General features: G+C 34.9%; 6 non-coding genes across 6 annotated transcripts; all 6 read left to right on the top strand.

Annotated features, from left to right (window-relative positions):
- The first annotated feature begins 1,987 nt into the window (after positions 1-1,987).
- Positions 1,988-2,060, top strand: Trnak-cuu (transfer RNA lysine (anticodon CUU)). Its single transcript has one exon. It is a non-coding gene; the product is annotated as a tRNA-Lys (tRNA).
- Positions 2,061-4,809: 2,749 nt separating this feature from the next.
- Trnak-cuu (transfer RNA lysine (anticodon CUU)) lies at positions 4,810-4,882 on the top strand. The gene has a single exon. It is a non-coding gene; the product is annotated as a tRNA-Lys (tRNA).
- A 2,749-nt stretch (positions 4,883-7,631) lies between these two features.
- On the top strand, positions 7,632-7,704 carry Trnak-cuu (transfer RNA lysine (anticodon CUU)). Its single transcript has one exon. It is a non-coding gene; the product is annotated as a tRNA-Lys (tRNA).
- A 2,749-nt stretch (positions 7,705-10,453) lies between these two features.
- Positions 10,454-10,526, top strand: Trnak-cuu (transfer RNA lysine (anticodon CUU)). The gene has a single exon. It is a non-coding gene; the product is annotated as a tRNA-Lys (tRNA).
- A 2,749-nt stretch (positions 10,527-13,275) lies between these two features.
- Trnak-cuu (transfer RNA lysine (anticodon CUU)) lies at positions 13,276-13,348 on the top strand. The gene has a single exon. It is a non-coding gene; the product is annotated as a tRNA-Lys (tRNA).
- Positions 13,349-16,097: 2,749 nt separating this feature from the next.
- Trnak-cuu (transfer RNA lysine (anticodon CUU)) lies at positions 16,098-16,170 on the top strand. Its single transcript has one exon. It is a non-coding gene; the product is annotated as a tRNA-Lys (tRNA).
- Positions 16,171-17,791: the final 1,621 nt, after the last annotated feature.

The following is a 17,791-nucleotide window of genomic DNA, read 5'->3' as shown; positions in this document are numbered from 1 at the left end:
ACTAAATACTGCGTTGTAATTAGTCGATAGTGAAACCATTATTCTAAAGAAATTTTTAATTAACATGGAACAATATGACACCGGAAGCAGACGAATTCACAATATGAACAATCTCGGCCTTTGCTGTCCTAACCAACATCCTGCAGTTTACAAGAGGAGTATCACCAAGCACATCAGATCGATGTGTATTCGTGCAACTACTTCCAAACTATATTCAAAATAACAAAGTCAAACCAAAATAGAAAATATTCAAAGAAAGGTTTGATGATTAAATATAAGGTATATATTCATATTAGATGTGATAAGAACACATCGGGAATTGAAGAAACGATGTCGGACTGGCTCTTGGTTTGTATAACACGTTTCTCTTGCTCTGAGAAGGCACAACTAGTGTTCGTCATTTAATATCGCACGGCTATTAACGTCAGATCGTGAAACATACCTCCCACGTAATTCGTCACAATTGGGGGCTTTATATTTAACAAATTTGTTTCCCTTGATCAAGATGCCGGCGGAAAGAGACAAGTTCACGATCGGGTCAATTTTGGTCAATCATATCCTAAATTACATGTTGCACTCCACAATTACCGAAAACATGAAACTGATGTGTATTCTTACAACCAATCCCTACGATATTTCACAACATGACGGATGTGATGTAGCGACGTTTCAATCGGCTGTCTTATCAGCGTACAGACTGGTACAAGGCTGTAAAAATGCTAAAGGTTATTCACAATACGTTAAGTGACATAAGGCGACTGAGAAAAATACCTAATTGTATTGTTCTTTTCAAGTCAATTTTCCATTAACAGACGAACATAGTGATATAGAAACAGGCATCTAAGCAAAACACAAATAACACAAATACGTCAGCAAACACACACAAACAAGGAGAGGTTCATAGTCTTCAAGACTAATTTTTATGTGTAATAAACCCAGCGGATGTTAAAGCAAATACGTCGGAAATGAAAAATATAGCGTCTGCCTTTTCTTTGCCTGTCTAATGATACATCTCGAAAGACTTTTTTCACATACGAATGACTTTTTTATGTTGTATGAGACATCTCTTGACGAGAAAAGGTAATATATGTTTACAATATCAGTCGGTAGAGCACGGGACTCTTAATCCCGGGGTCGTGATTTGGAGCCGCACATTGGGCGATTCGATTTTGATTATAGTGCTTTATATGACAGAGGACAATTTTATGTGATAAAATAACATTTTGCACACTGTCTTAACATTTTACTACGCATCATTGTGAGTTAAGAATACGAAATCAACTTGAGGAGAAAAGGGAATAACTGTTATCAATATCAGCCTGGTTAACACAAGACTGGTAAATACAACTTTTAGATGTATATGTCTCCTTATTGTTTGCTTTATATAGCTGATGATTAGGTTGAACAGTGCTGAACTTTTTTATAGTTTGTACTTTGCCATAAACTTCCACACCGCGTCATCGTGGAGTAACATGTTTTGCGAAAGTTTTTGTAAGGTAATTAATAATTTGATTTATTTGATTTTAGAGTTTGACCCAAATATGTTGTTCATTTATCCCGCCATATTCCTGTTTTTTGTTTGTATTAAGTTTGCTTAGACTTTCTATCTTATGGTACGTGAAATTGTATAATTGCACTGAATAGAGAAATAGTCTGTTATCGTTTCAAAAAAAGTATTTCGCAAGAGACCTTTTGGGTTCAAGGTAATCACAAAATACATTTTTCTAATTTTACATGGTTAATCATATACGATATATTTTCCTTCAGTTTGGAAGTTAATCTTTGGTGCATAAATTTTAATGACATGGTCTCATAATTTTGCCATATCGATGTATCACACGAAAGAGTTTGTTATCGAACATTCTTTTTTTTCAGTCACCATGAGTAAATTTTATGTGAAATAATGACAGCTAATGTTGTTTTTTTATTATGATATATAAATACGATGTCTCTTGATGAGAAAAGTCAATAGATGTTAACATTATCTGCCCGGTTAGCTCAGTCGGTAGAGCACGGGACTCTTAATCCCGGGGTCGTGGGTTCGAGCCCCACATCGGGCGTGTATATTTTAATAGCTACAGCTTTGTTTGTAATTACAGTTTTTAGTGGCGTATTTCTCATCAATATTTTGCCGTAGTAATTTGCACTTTCTCAAAATTCCACAGCAAAACACCTCTTTTGTTCAATTTGCTTGTAAGGTAGGTAAACATTTGAATTATTTGACTTCTGAGCGTAACCTGGTCACCCAAGAATCATGTTCGTTTTTCGAAATGCCATCTCGTTTTATTTTCATTAAGTGTTTTCGAATTTTCCTCTTCATTTGGATACGAGGAATTGCATAATTGAGTTGAATAAACACATTTTCTTCTTGCTATAGTTTTTTAAACAAATATCCCATAAGAGACCTTTTGTGATTCGACTAGTCCCATATTAGCTTTTTTAATTTTAAGTGTTCTGTAGCTAATTATAAGTGATCTATCGTTCAGACATCAGCAGTTAATCTGTTACCGTCATATAAGTTTCTGGTAGGGATCTTTCACACCAAAGAATCTGGTAACGAATATTCTAAGATAAAGTGGTATATGCTGTATTGAGCTTAATACATAATAACAATCACAAATCTTAAGGACAATCGTCAATGTAAAGTTCTAAGACTAAATAGAAGGTATATAGTCGTGTTAGATATGGCACATCACCATCGGATGTTGAAGAAAAAACTTTCTATTGGCTGTTGACTTATCAGACTAACGTTTGTTTTGAGAAAGGTACAGCTAGTAATATCGTTCTTCAGTCATCGCCTGGATATTTATGTCATGGCATGAACTAAATACTGCGTTGTAATTAGTCGATAGTGAAACCATTATTCTAAAGAAATTTTTAATTAACATGGAACAATATGACACCGGAAGCAGACGAATTCACAATATGAACAATCTCGGCCTTTGCTGTCCTAACCAACATCCTGCAGTTTACAAGAGGAGTATCACCAAGCACATCAGATCGATGTGTATTCGTGCAACTACTTCCAAACTATATTCAAAATAACAAAGTCAAACCAAAATAGAAAATATTCAAAGAAAGGTTTGATGATTAAATATAAGGTATATGATCATATTAGATGTGATAAGAACACATCGGGAATTGAAGAAACGACGTCGGACTGGCTCTTGGTTTGTATAACACGTTTCTCTTGCTCTGAGAAGGCACAACTAGTGTTCGTCATTTAATATCGCACGGCTATTAACGTCAGATCGTGAAACATACCTCCCACGTAATTCGTCACAATTGGGGGCTTTATATTTAACAAATTTGTTTCCCTTGATCAAGATGCCGGCGGAAAGAGACAAGTTCACGATCGGGTCAATTTTGGTCAATCATATCCTAAATTACATGTTGCACTCCACAATTACCGAAAACATGAAACTGATGTGTATTCTTACAACCAATCCCTACGATATTTCACAACATGACGGATGTGATGTAGCGACGTTTCAATCGGCTGTCTTATCAGCGTACAGACTGGTACAAGGCTGTAAAAATGCTAAAGGTTATTCACAATATGTTAAGTGACATAAGGCGACTGAGAAAAATACCTAATTGTATTGTTCTTTTCAAGTCAATTTTCCATTAACAGACGAACATAGTGATATAAAAACAGGCATCTAAGCAAAACACAAATAACACAAATACGTCAGCAAACACACACAAACAAGGAGAGGTTCATAGTCTTCAAGACTAATTTTTATGTGTAATAAACCCAGCGGATGTTAAAGCAAATACGTCGGAAATGAAAAATATAGCGTCTGCCTTTTCTTTGCCTGTCTAATGATACATCTCGAAAGACTTTTTTCACATACGAATGACTTTTTTATGTTGTATGAGACATCTCTTGACGAGAAAAGGTAATATATGTTTACAATATCAGTCGGTAGAGCACGGGACTCTTAATCCCGGGGTCGTGATTTGGAGCCGCACATTGGGCGATTCGATTTTGATTATAGTGCTTTATATGACAGAGGACAATTTTATGTGATAAAATAACATTTTGCACACTGTCTTAACATTTTACTACGCATCATTGTGAGTTAAGAATACGAAATCAACTTGAGGAGAAAAGGGAATAACTGTTATCAATATCAGCCTGGTTAACACAAGACTGGTAAATACAACTTTTAGATGTATATGTCTCCTTATTGTTTGCTTTATATAGCTGATGATTAGGTTGAACAGTGCTGAACTTTTTTATAGTTTGTACTTTGCCATAAACTTCCACACCGCGTCATCGTGGAGTAACATGTTTTGCGAAAGTTTTTGTAAGGTAATTAATAATTTGATTTATTTGATTTTAGAGTTTGACCCAAATATGTTGTTCATTTATCCCGCCATATTCCTGTTTTTTGTTTGTATTAAGTTTGCTTAGACTTTCTATCTTATGGTACGTGAAATTGTATAATTGCACTGAATAGAGAAATAGTCTGTTATCGTTTCAAAAAAAGTATTTCGCAAGAGACCTTTTGGGTTCAAGGTAATCACAAAATACATTTTTCTAATTTTACATGGTTAATCATATACGATATATTTTCCTTCAGTTTGGAAGTTAATCTTTGGTGCATAAGTTTTAATGACATGGTCTCATAATTTTGCCATATCGATGTATCACACGAAAGAGTTTGTTATCGAACATTCTTTTTTTTCAGTCACCATGAGTAAATTTTATGTGAAATAATGACAGCTAATGTTGTTTTTTTATTATGATATATAAATACGATGTCTCTTGATGAGAAAAGTCAATAGATGTTAACATTATCTGCCCGGTTAGCTCAGTCGGTAGAGCACGGGACTCTTAATCCCGGGGTCGTGGGTTCGAGCCCCACATCGGGCGTGTATATTTTAATAGCTACAGCTTTGTTTGTAAATACAGTTTTTAGTGGCGTATTTCTCCTCAATATTTTGCCGTAGTAATTTGCACTTTCTCAAAATTCCACAGCAAAACACCTCTTTTGTTCAATTTGCTTGTAAGGTAGGTAAACATTTGAATTATTTGACTTCTGAGCGTAACCTGGTCACCCAAGAATCATGTTCGTTTTTCGAAATGCCATCTCGTTTTATTTTCATTAAGTGTTTTCGAATTTTCCTCTTCATTTGGATACGAGGAATTGCATAATTGAGTTGAATAAACACATTTTCTTCTTGCTATAGTTTTTTAAACAAATATCCCATAAGAGACCTTTTGTGATTCGACTAGTCCCATATTAGCTTTTTTAATTTTAAGTGTTCTGTAGCTAATTATAAGTGATCTATCGTTCAGACATCAGCAGTTAATCTGTTACCGTCATATAAGTTTCTGGTAGGGATCTTTCACACCAAAGAATCTGGTAACGAATATTCTAAGATAAAGTGGTATATGCTGTATTGAGCTTAATACATAATAACAATCACAAATGTTAAGGACAATCGTCAATGTAAAGTTCTAAGACTAAATAGAAGGTATATAGTCGTGTTAGATATGGCACATCACCATCGGATGTTGAAGAAAAAACTTTCTATTGGCTGTTGACTTATCAGACTAACGTTTGTTTTGAGAAAGGTACAGCTAGTAATATCGTTCTTCAGTCATCGCCTGGATATTTATGTCATGGCATGAACTAAATACTGCGTTGTAATTAGTCGATAGTGAAACCATTATTCTAAAGAAATTTTTAATTAACATGGAACAATATGACACCGGAAGCAGACGAATTCACAATATGAACAATCTCGGCCTTTGCTGTCCTAACCAACATCCTGCAGTTTACAAGAGGAGTATCACCAAGCACATCAGATCGATGTGTATTCGTGCAACTACTTCCAAACTATATTCAAAATAACAAAGTCAAACCAAAATAGAAAATATTCAAAGAAAGGTTTGATGATTAAATATAAGGTATATATTCATATTAGATGTGATAAGAACACATCGGGAATTGAAGAAACGATGTCGGACTGGCTCTTGGTTTGTATAACACGTTTCTCTTGCTCTGAGAAGGCACAACTAGTGTTCGTCATTTAATATCGCACGGCTATTAACGTCAGATCGTGAAACATACCTCCCACGTAATTCGTCACAATTGGGGGCTTTATATTTAACAAATTTGTTTCCCTTGATCAAGATGCCGGCGGAAAGAGACAAGTTCACGATCGGGTCAATTTTGGTCAATCATATCCTAAATTACATGTTGCACTCCACAATTACCGAAAACATGAAACTGATGTGTATTCTTACAACCAATCCCTACGATATTTCACAACATGACGGATGTGATGTAGCGACGTTTCAATCGGCTGTCTTATCAGCGTACAGACTGGTACAAGGCTGTAAAAATGCTAAAGGTTATTCACAATACGTTAAGTGACATAAGGCGACTGAGAAAAATACCTAATTGTATTGTTCTTTTCAAGTCAATTTTCCATTAACAGACGAACATAGTGATATAGAAACAGGCATCTAAGCAAAACACAAATAACACAAATACGTCAGCAAACACACACAAACAAGGAGAGGTTCATAGTCTTCAAGACTAATTTTTATGTGTAATAAACCCAGCGGATGTTAAAGCAAATACGTCGGAAATGAAAAATATAGCGTCTGCCTTTTCTTTGCCTGTCTAATGATACATCTCGAAAGACTTTTTTCACATACGAATGACTTTTTTATGTTGTATGAGACATCTCTTGACGAGAAAAGGTAATATATGTTTACAATATCAGTCGGTAGAGCACGGGACTCTTAATCCCGGGGTCGTGATTTGGAGCCGCACATTGGGCGATTCGATTTTGATTATAGTGCTTTATATGACAGAGGACAATTTTATGTGATAAAATAACATTTTGCACACTGTCTTAACATTTTACTACGCATCATTGTGAGTTAAGAATACGAAATCAACTTGAGGAGAAAAGGGAATAACTGTTATCAATATCAGCCTGGTTAACACAAGACTGGTAAATACAACTTTTAGATGTATATGTCTCCTTATTGTTTGCTTTATATAGCTGATGATTAGGTTGAACAGTGCTGAACTTTTTTATAGTTTGTACTTTGCCATAAACTTCCACACCGCGTCATCGTGGAGTAACATGTTTTGCGAAAGTTTTTGTAAGGTAATTAATAATTTGATTTATTTGATTTTAGAGTTTGAGCCAAATATGTTGTTCATTTATCCCGCCATATTCCTGTTTTTTGTTTGTATTAAGTTTGCTTAGACTTTCTATCTTATGGTACGTGAAATTGTATAATTGCACTGAATAGAGAAATAGTCTGTTATCGTTTCAAAAAAAGTATTTCGCAAGAGACCTTTTGGGTTCAAGGTAATCACAAAATACATTTTTCTAATTTTACATGGTTAATCATATACGATATATTTTCCTTCAGTTTGGAAGTTAATCTTTGGTGCATAAGTTTTAATGACATGGTCTCATAATTTTGCCATATCGATGTATCACACGAAAGAGTTTGTTATCGAACATTCTTTTTTTTCAGTCACCATGAGTAAATTTTATGTGAAATAATGACAGCTAATGTTGTTTTTTTATTATGATATATAAATACGATGTCTCTTGATGAGAAAAGTCAATAGATGTTAACATTATCTGCCCGGTTAGCTCAGTCGGTAGAGCACGGGACTCTTAATCCCGGGGTCGTGGGTTCGAGCCCCACATCGGGCGTGTATATTTTAATAGCTACAGCTTTGTTTGTAAATACAGTTTTTAGTGGCGTATTTCTCATCAATATTTTGCCGTAGTAATTTGCACTTTCTCAAAATTCCACAGCAAAACACCTCTTTTGTTCAATTTGCTTGTAAGGTAGGTAAACATTTGAATTATTTGACTTCTGAGCGTAACCTGGTCACCCAAGAATCATGTTCGTTTTTCGAAATGCCATCTCGTTTTATTTTCATTAAGTGTTTTCGAATTTTCCTCTTCATTTGGATACGAGGAATTGCATAATTGAGTTGAATAAACACATTTTCTTCTTGCTATAGTTTTTTAAACAAATATCCCATAAGAGACCTTTTGTGATTCGACTAGTCCCATATTAGCTTTTTTAATTTTAAGTGTTCTGTAGCTAATTATAAGTGATCTATCGTTCAGACATCAGCAGTTAATCTGTTACCGTCATATAAGTTTCTGGTAGGGATCTTTCACACCAAAGAATCTGGTAACGAATATTCTAAGATAAAGTGGTATATGCTGTATTGAGCTTAATACATAATAACAATCACAAATGTTAAGGACAATCGTCAATGTAAAGTTCTAAGACTAAATAGAAGGTATATAGTCGTGTTAGATATGGCACATCACCATCGGATGTTGAAGAAAAAACTTTCTATTGGCTGTTGACTTATCAGACTAACGTTTGTTTTGAGAAAGGTACAGCTAGTAATATCGTTCTTCAGTCATCGCCTGGATATTTATGTCATGGCATGAACTAAATACTGCGTTGTAATTAGTCGATAGTGAAACCATTATTCTAAAGAAATTTTTAATTAACATGGAACAATATGACACCGGAAGCAGACGAATTCACAATATGAACAATCTCGGCCTTTGCTGTCCTAACCAACATCCTGCAGTTTACAAGAGGAGTATCACCAAGCACATCAGATCGATGTGTATTCGTGCAACTACTTCCAAACTATATTCAAAATAACAAAGTCAAACCAAAATAGAAAATATTCAAAGAAAGGTTTGATGATTAAATATAAGGTATATGATCATATTAGATGTGATAAGAACACATCGGGAATTGAAGAAACGACGTCGGACTGGCTCTTGGTTTGTATAACACGTTTCTCTTGCTCTGAGAAGGCACAACTAGTGTTCGTCATTTAATATCGCACGGCTATTAACGTCAGATCGTGAAACATACCTCCCACGTAATTCGTCACAATTGGGGGCTTTATATTTAACAAATTTGTTTCCCTTGATCAAGATGCCGGCGGAAAGAGACAAGTTCACGATCGGGTCAATTTTGGTCAATCATATCCTAAATTACATGTTGCACTCCACAATTACCGAAAACATGAAACTGATGTGTATTCTTACAACCAATCCCTACGATATTTCACAACATGACGGATGTGATGTAGCGACGTTTCAATCGGCTGTCTTATCAGCGTACAGACTGGTACAAGGCTGTAAAAATGCTAAAGGTTATTCACAATATGTTAAGTGACATAAGGCGACTGAGAAAAATACCTAATTGTATTGTTCTTTTCAAGTCAATTTTCCATTAACAGACGAACATAGTGATATAAAAACAGGCATCTAAGCAAAACACAAATAACACAAATACGTCAGCAAACACACACAAACAAGGAGAGGTTCATAGTCTTCAAGACTAATTTTTATGTGTAATAAACCCAGCGGATGTTAAAGCAAATACGTCGGAAATGAAAAATATAGCGTCTGCCTTTTCTTTGCCTGTCTAATGATACATCTCGAAAGACTTTTTTCACATACGAATGACTTTTTTATGTTGTATGAGACATCTCTTGACGAGAAAAGGTAATATATGTTTACAATATCAGTCGGTAGAGCACGGGACTCTTAATCCCGGGGTCGTGATTTGGAGCCGCACATTGGGCGATTCGATTTTGATTATAGTGCTTTATATGACAGAGGACAATTTTATGTGATAAAATAACATTTTGCACACTGTCTTAACATTTTACTACGCATCATTGTGAGTTAAGAATACGAAATCAACTTGAGGAGAAAAGGGAATAACTGTTATCAATATCAGCCTGGTTAACACAAGACTGGTAAATACAACTTTTAGATGTATATGTCTCCTTATTGTTTGCTTTATATAGCTGATGATTAGGTTGAACAGTGCTGAACTTTTTTATAGTTTGTACTTTGCCATAAACTTCCACACCGCGTCATCGTGGAGTAACATGTTTTGCGAAAGTTTTTGTAAGGTAATTAATAATTTGATTTATTTGATTTTAGAGTTTGAGCCAAATATGTTGTTCATTTATCCCGCCATATTCCTGTTTTTTGTTTGTATTAAGTTTGCTTAGACTTTCTATCTTATGGTACGTGAAATTGTATAATTGCACTGAATAGAGAAATAGTCTGTTATCGTTTCAAAAAAAGTATTTCGCAAGAGACCTTTTGGGTTCAAGGTAATCACAAAATACATTTTTCTAATTTTACATGGTTAATCATATACGATATATTTTCCTTCAGTTTGGAAGTTAATCTTTGGTGCATAAGTTTTAATGACATGGTCTCATAATTTTGCCATATCGATGTATCACACGAAAGAGTTTGTTATCGAACATTCTTTTTTTTCAGTCACCATGAGTAAATTTTATGTGAAATAATGACAGCTAATGTTGTTTTTTTATTATGATATATAAATACGATGTCTCTTGATGAGAAAAGTCAATAGATGTTAACATTATCTGCCCGGTTAGCTCAGTCGGTAGAGCACGGGACTCTTAATCCCGGGGTCGTGGGTTCGAGCCCCACATCGGGCGTGTATATTTTAATAGCTACAGCTTTGTTTGTAAATACAGTTTTTAGTGGCGTATTTCTCATCAATATTTTGCCGTAGTAATTTGCACTTTCTCAAAATTCCACAGCAAAACACCTCTTTTGTTCAATTTGCTTGTAAGGTAGGTAAACATTTGAATTATTTGACTTCTGAGCGTAACCTGGTCACCCAAGAATCATGTTCGTTTTTCGAAATGCCATCTCGTTTTATTTTCATTAAGTGTTTTCGAATTTTCCTCTTCATTTGGATACGAGGAATTGCATAATTGAGTTGAATAAACACATTTTCTTCTTGCTATAGTTTTTTAAACAAATATCCCATAAGAGACCTTTTGTGATTCGACTAGTCCCATATTAGCTTTTTTAATTTTAAGTGTTCTGTAGCTAATTATAAGTGATCTATCGTTCAGACATCAGCAGTTAATCTGTTACCGTCATATAAGTTTCTGGTAGGGATCTTTCACACCAAAGAATCTGGTAACGAATATTCTAAGATAAAGTGGTATATGCTGTATTGAGCTTAATACATAATAACAATCACAAATGTTAAGGACAATCGTCAATGTAAAGTTCTAAGACTAAATAGAAGGTATATAGTCGTGTTAGATATGGCACATCACCATCGGATGTTGAAGAAAAAACTTTCTATTGGCTGTTGACTTATCAGACTAACGTTTGTTTTGAGAAAGGTACAGCTAGTAATATCGTTCTTCAGTCATCGCCTGGATATTTATGTCATGGCATGAACTAAATACTGCGTTGTAATTAGTCGATAGTGAAACCATTATTCTAAAGAAATTTTTAATTAACATGGAACAATATGACACCGGAAGCAGACGAATTCACAATATGAACAATCTCGGCCTTTGCTGTCCTAACCAACATCCTGCAGTTTACAAGAGGAGTATCACCAAGCACATCAGATCGATGTGTATTCGTGCAACTACTTCCAAACTATATTCAAAATAACAAAGTCAAACCAAAATAGAAAATATTCAAAGAAAGGTTTGATGATTAAATATAAGGTATATATTCATATTAGATGTGATAAGAACACATCGGGAATTGAAGAAACGATGTCGGACTGGCTCTTGGTTTGTATAACACGTTTCTCTTGCTCTGAGAAGGCACAACTAGTGTTCGTCATTTAATATCGCACGGCTATTAACGTCAGATCGTGAAACATACCTCCCACGTAATTCGTCACAATTGGGGGCTTTATATTTAACAAATTTGTTTCCCTTGATCAAGATGCCGGCGGAAAGAGACAAGTTCACGATCGGGTCAATTTTGGTCAATCATATCCTAAATTACATGTTGCACTCCACAATTACCGAAAACATGAAACTGATGTGTATTCTTACAACCAATCCCTACGATATTTCACAACATGACGGATGTGATGTAGCGACGTTTCAATCGGCTGTCTTATCAGCGTACAGACTGGTACAAGGCTGTAAAAATGCTAAAGGTTATTCACAATACGTTAAGTGACATAAGGCGACTGAGAAAAATACCTAATTGTATTGTTCTTTTCAAGTCAATTTTCCATTAACAGACGAACATAGTGATATAGAAACAGGCATCTAAGCAAAACACAAATAACACAAATACGTCAGCAAACACACACAAACAAGGAGAGGTTCATAGTCTTCAAGACTAATTTTTATGTGTAATAAACCCAGCGGATGTTAAAGCAAATACGTCGGAAATGAAAAATATAGCGTCTGCCTTTTCTTTGCCTGTCTAATGATACATCTCGAAAGACTTTTTTCACATACGAATGACTTTTTTATGTTGTATGAGACATCTCTTGACGAGAAAAGGTAATATATGTTTACAATATCAGTCGGTAGAGCACGGGACTCTTAATCCCGGGGTCGTGATTTGGAGCCGCACATTGGGCGATTCGATTTTGATTATAGTGCTTTATATGACAGAGGACAATTTTATGTGATAAAATAACATTTTGCACACTGTCTTAACATTTTACTACGCATCATTGTGAGTTAAGAATACGAAATCAACTTGAGGAGAAAAGGGAATAACTGTTATCAATATCAGCCTGGTTAACACAAGACTGGTAAATACAACTTTTAGATGTATATGTCTCCTTATTGTTTGCTTTATATAGCTGATGATTAGGTTGAACAGTGCTGAACTTTTTTATAGTTTGTACTTTGCCATAAACTTCCACACCGCGTCATCGTGGAGTAACATGTTTTGCGAAAGTTTTTGTAAGGTAATTAATAATTTGATTTATTTGATTTTAGAGTTTGAGCCAAATATGTTGTTCATTTATCCCGCCATATTCCTGTTTTTTGTTTGTATTAAGTTTGCTTAGACTTTCTATCTTATGGTACGTGAAATTGTATAATTGCACTGAATAGAGAAATAGTCTGTTATCGTTTCAAAAAAAGTATTTCGCAAGAGACCTTTTGGGTTCAAGGTAATCACAAAATACATTTTTCTAATTTTACATGGTTAATCATATACGATATATTTTCCTTCAGTTTGGAAGTTAATCTTTGGTGCATAAGTTTTAATGACATGGTCTCATAATTTTGCCATATCGATGTATCACACGAAAGAGTTTGTTATCGAACATTCTTTTTTTTCAGTCACCATGAGTAAATTTTATGTGAAATAATGACAGCTAATGTTGTTTTTTTATTATGATATATAAATACGATGTCTCTTGATGAGAAAAGTCAATAGATGTTAACATTATCTGCCCGGTTAGCTCAGTCGGTAGAGCACGGGACTCTTAATCCCGGGGTCGTGGGTTCGAGCCCCACATCGGGCGTGTATATTTTAATAGCTACAGCTTTGTTTGTAAATACAGTTTTTAGTGGCGTATTTCTCATCAATATTTTGCCGTAGTAATTTGCACTTTCTCAAAATTCCACAGCAAAACACCTCTTTTGTTCAATTTGCTTGTAAGGTAGGTAAACATTTGAATTATTTGACTTCTGAGCGTAACCTGGTCACCCAAGAATCATGTTCGTTTTTCGAAATGCCATCTCGTTTTATTTTCATTAAGTGTTTTCGAATTTTCCTCTTCATTTGGATACGAGGAATTGCATAATTGAGTTGAATAAACACATTTTCTTCTTGCTATAGTTTTTTAAACAAATATCCCATAAGAGACCTTTTGTGATTCGACTAGTCCCATATTAGCTTTTTTAATTTTAAGTGTTCTGTAGCTAATTATAAGTGATCTATCGTTCAGACATCAGCAGTTAATCTGTTACCGTCATATAAGTTTCTGGTAGGGATCTTTCACACCAAAGAATCTGGTAACGAATATTCTAAGATAAAGTGGTATATGCTGTATTGAGCTTAATACATAATAACAATCACAAATGTTAAGGACAATCGTCAATGTAAAGTTCTAAGACTAAATAGAAGGTATATAGTCGTGTTAGATATGGCACATCACCATCGGATGTTGAAGAAAAAACTTTCTATTGGCTGTTGACTTATCAGACTAACGTTTGTTTTGAGAAAGGTACAGCTAGTAATATCGTTCTTCAGTCATCGCCTGGATATTTATGTCATGGCATGAACTAAATACTGCGTTGTAATTAGTCGATAGTGAAACCATTATTCTAAAGAAATTTTTAATTAACATGGAACAATATGACACCGGAAGCAGACGAATTCACAATATGAACAATCTCGGCCTTTGCTGTCCTAACCAACATCCTGCAGTTTACAAGAGGAGTATCACCAAGCACATCAGATCGATGTGTATTCGTGCAACTACTTCCAAACTATATTCAAAATAACAAAGTCAAACCAAAATAGAAAATATTCAAAGAAAGGTTTGATGATTAAATATAAGGTATATGATCATATTAGATGTGATAAGAACACATCGGGAATTGAAGAAACGACGTCGGACTGGCTCTTGGTTTGTATAACACGTTTCTCTTGCTCTGAGAAGGCACAACTAGTGTTCGTCATTTAATATCGCACGGCTATTAACGTCAGATCGTGAAACATACCTCCCACGTAATTCGTCACAATTGGGGGCTTTATATTTAACAAATTTGTTTCCCTTGATCAAGATGCCGGCGGAAAGAGACAAGTTCACGATCGGGTCAATTTTGGTCAATCATATCCTAAATTACATGTTGCACTCCACAATTACCGAAAACATGAAACTGATGTGTATTCTTACAACCAATCCCTACGATATTTCACAACATGACGGATGTGATGTAGCGACGTTTCAATCGGCTGTCTTATCAGCGTACAGACTGGTACAAGGCTGTAAAAATGCTAAAGGTTATTCACAATATGTTAAGTGACATAAGGCGACTGAGAAAAATACCTAATTGTATTGTTCTTTTCAAGTCAATTTTCCATTAACAGACGAACATAGTGATATAAAAACAGGCCTCTAAGCAAAACACAAATAACACAAATACGTCAGCAAACACACACAAACAAGGAGAGGTTCATAGTCTTCAAGACTAATTTTTATGTGTAATAAACCCAGCGGATGTTAAAGCAAATACGTCGGAAATGAAAAATATAGCGTCTGCCTTTTCTTTGCCTGTCTAATGATACATCTCGAAAGACTTTTTTCACATACGAATGACTTTTTTATGTTGTATGAGACATCTCTTGACGAGAAAAGGTAATATATGTTTACAATATCAGTCGGTAGAGCACGGGACTCTTAATCCCGGGGTCGTGATTTGGAGCCGCACATTGGGCGATTCGATTTTGATTATAGTGCTTTATATGACAGAGGACAATTTTATGTGATAAAATAACATTTTGCACACTGTCTTAACATTTTACTACGCATCATTGTGAGTTAAGAATACGAAATCAACTTGAGGAGAAAAGGGAATAACTGTTATCAATATCAGCCTGGTTAACACAAGACTGGTAAATACAACTTTTAGATGTATATGTCTCCTTATTGTTTGCTTTATATAGCTGATGATTAGGTTGAACAGTGCTGAACTTTTTTATAGTTTGTACTTTGCCATAAACTTCCACACCGCGTCATCGTGGAGTAACATGTTTTGCGAAAGTTTTTGTAAGGTAATTAATAATTTGATTTATTTGATTTTAGAGTTTGACCCAAATATGTTGTTCATTTATCCCGCCATATTCCTGTTTTTTGTTTGTATTAAGTTTGCTTAGACTTTCTATCTTATGGTACGTGAAATTGTATAATTGCACTGAATAGAGAAATAGTCTGTTATCGTTTCAAAAAAAGTATTTCGCAAGAGACCTTTTGGGTTCAAGGTAATCACAAAATACATTTTTCTAATTTTACATGGTTAATCATATACGATATATTTTCCTTCAGTTTGGAAGTTAATCTTTGGTGCATAAGTTTTAATGACATGGTCTCATAATTTTGCCATATCGATGTATCACACGAAAGAGTTTGTTATCGAACATTCTTTTTTTTCAGTCACCATGAGTAAATTTTATGTGAAATAATGACAGCTAATGTTGTTTTTTTATTATGATATATAAATACGATGTCTCTTGATGAGAAAAGTCAATAGATGTTAACATTATCTGCCCGGTTAGCTCAGTCGGTAGAGCACGGGACTCTTAATCCCGGGGTCGTGGGTTCGAGCCCCACATCGGGCGTGTATATTTTAATAGCTACAGCTTTGTTTGTAAATACAGTTTTTAGTGGCGTATTTCTCATCAATATTTTGCCGTAGTAATTTGCACTTTCTCAAAATTCCACAGCAAAACACCTCTTTTGTTCAATTTGCTTGTAAGGTAGGTAAACATTTGAATTATTTGACTTCTGAGCGTAACCTGGTCACCCAAGAATCATGTTCGTTTTTCGAAATGCCATCTCGTTTTATTTTCATTAAGTGTTTTCGAATTTTCCTCTTCATTTGGATACGAGGAATTGCATAATTGAGTTGAATAAACACATTTTCTTCTTGCTATAGTTTTTTAAACAAATATCCCATAAGAGACCTTTTGTGATTCGACTAGTCCCATATTAGCTTTTTTAATTTTAAGTGTTCTGTAGCTAATTATAAGTGATCTATCGTTCAGACATCAGCAGTTAATCTGTTACCGTCATATAAGTTTCTGGTAGGGATCTTTCACACCAAAGAATCTGGTAACGAATATTCTAAGATAAAGTGGTATATGCTGTATTGAGCTTAATACATAATAACAATCACAAATGTTAAGGACAATCGTCAATGTAAAGTTCTAAGACTAAATAGAAGGTATATAGTCGTGTTAGATATGGCACATCACCATCGGATGTTGAAGAAAAAACTTTCTATTGGCTGTTGACTTATCAGACTAACGTTTGTTTTGAGAAAGGTACAGCTAGTAATATCGTTCTTCAGTCATCGCCTGGATATTTATGTCATGGCATGAACTAAATACTGCGTTGTAATTAGTCGATAGTGAAACCATTATTCTAAAGAAATTTTTAATTAACATGGAACAATATGACACCGGAAGCAGACGAATTCACAATATGAACAATCTCGGCCTTTGCTGTCCTAACCAACATCCTGCAGTTTACAAGAGGAGTATCACCAAGCACATCAGATCGATGTGTATTCGTGCAACTACTTCCAAACTATATTCAAAATAACAAAGTCAAACCAAAATAGAAAATATTCAAAGAAAGGTTTGATGATTAAATATAAGGTATATATTCATATTAGATGTGATAAGAACACATCGGGAATTGAAGAAACGATGTCGGACTGGCTCTTGGTTTGTATAACACGTTTCTCTTGCTCTGAGAAGGCACAACTAGTGTTCGTCATTTAATATCGCACGGCTATTAACGTCAGATCGTGAAACATACCTCCCACGTAATTCGTCACAATTGGGGGCTTTATATTTAACAAATTTGTTTCCCTTGATCAAGATGCCGGCGGAAAGAGACAAGTTCACGATCGGGTCAATTTTGGTCAATCATATCCTAAATTACATGTTGCACTCCACAATTACCGAAAACATGAAACTGATGTGTATTCTTACAACCAATCCCTACGATATTTCACAACATGACGGATGTGATGTAGCGACGTTTCAATCGGCTGTCTTATCAGCGTACAGACTGGTACAAGGCTGTAAAAATGCTAAAGGTTATTCACAATACGTTAAGTGACATAAGGCGACTGAGAAAAATACCTAATTGTATTGTTCTTTTCAAGTCAATTTTCCATTAACAGACGAACATAGTGATATAGAAACAGGCATCTAAGCAAAACACAAATAA

Source organism: Sinohyriopsis cumingii, chromosome 10 (assembly GCF_028554795.1).
Source record: "Sinohyriopsis cumingii isolate HCF-2022 chromosome 10, ASM2855479v2, whole genome shotgun sequence".
NCBI lineage: Eukaryota > Metazoa > Mollusca > Bivalvia > Unionida > Unionidae > Sinohyriopsis > Sinohyriopsis cumingii.
The sequence above is the reverse complement of the archived record's forward strand: the minus strand, read 5'-3'. Positions and strand labels throughout refer to the sequence as shown.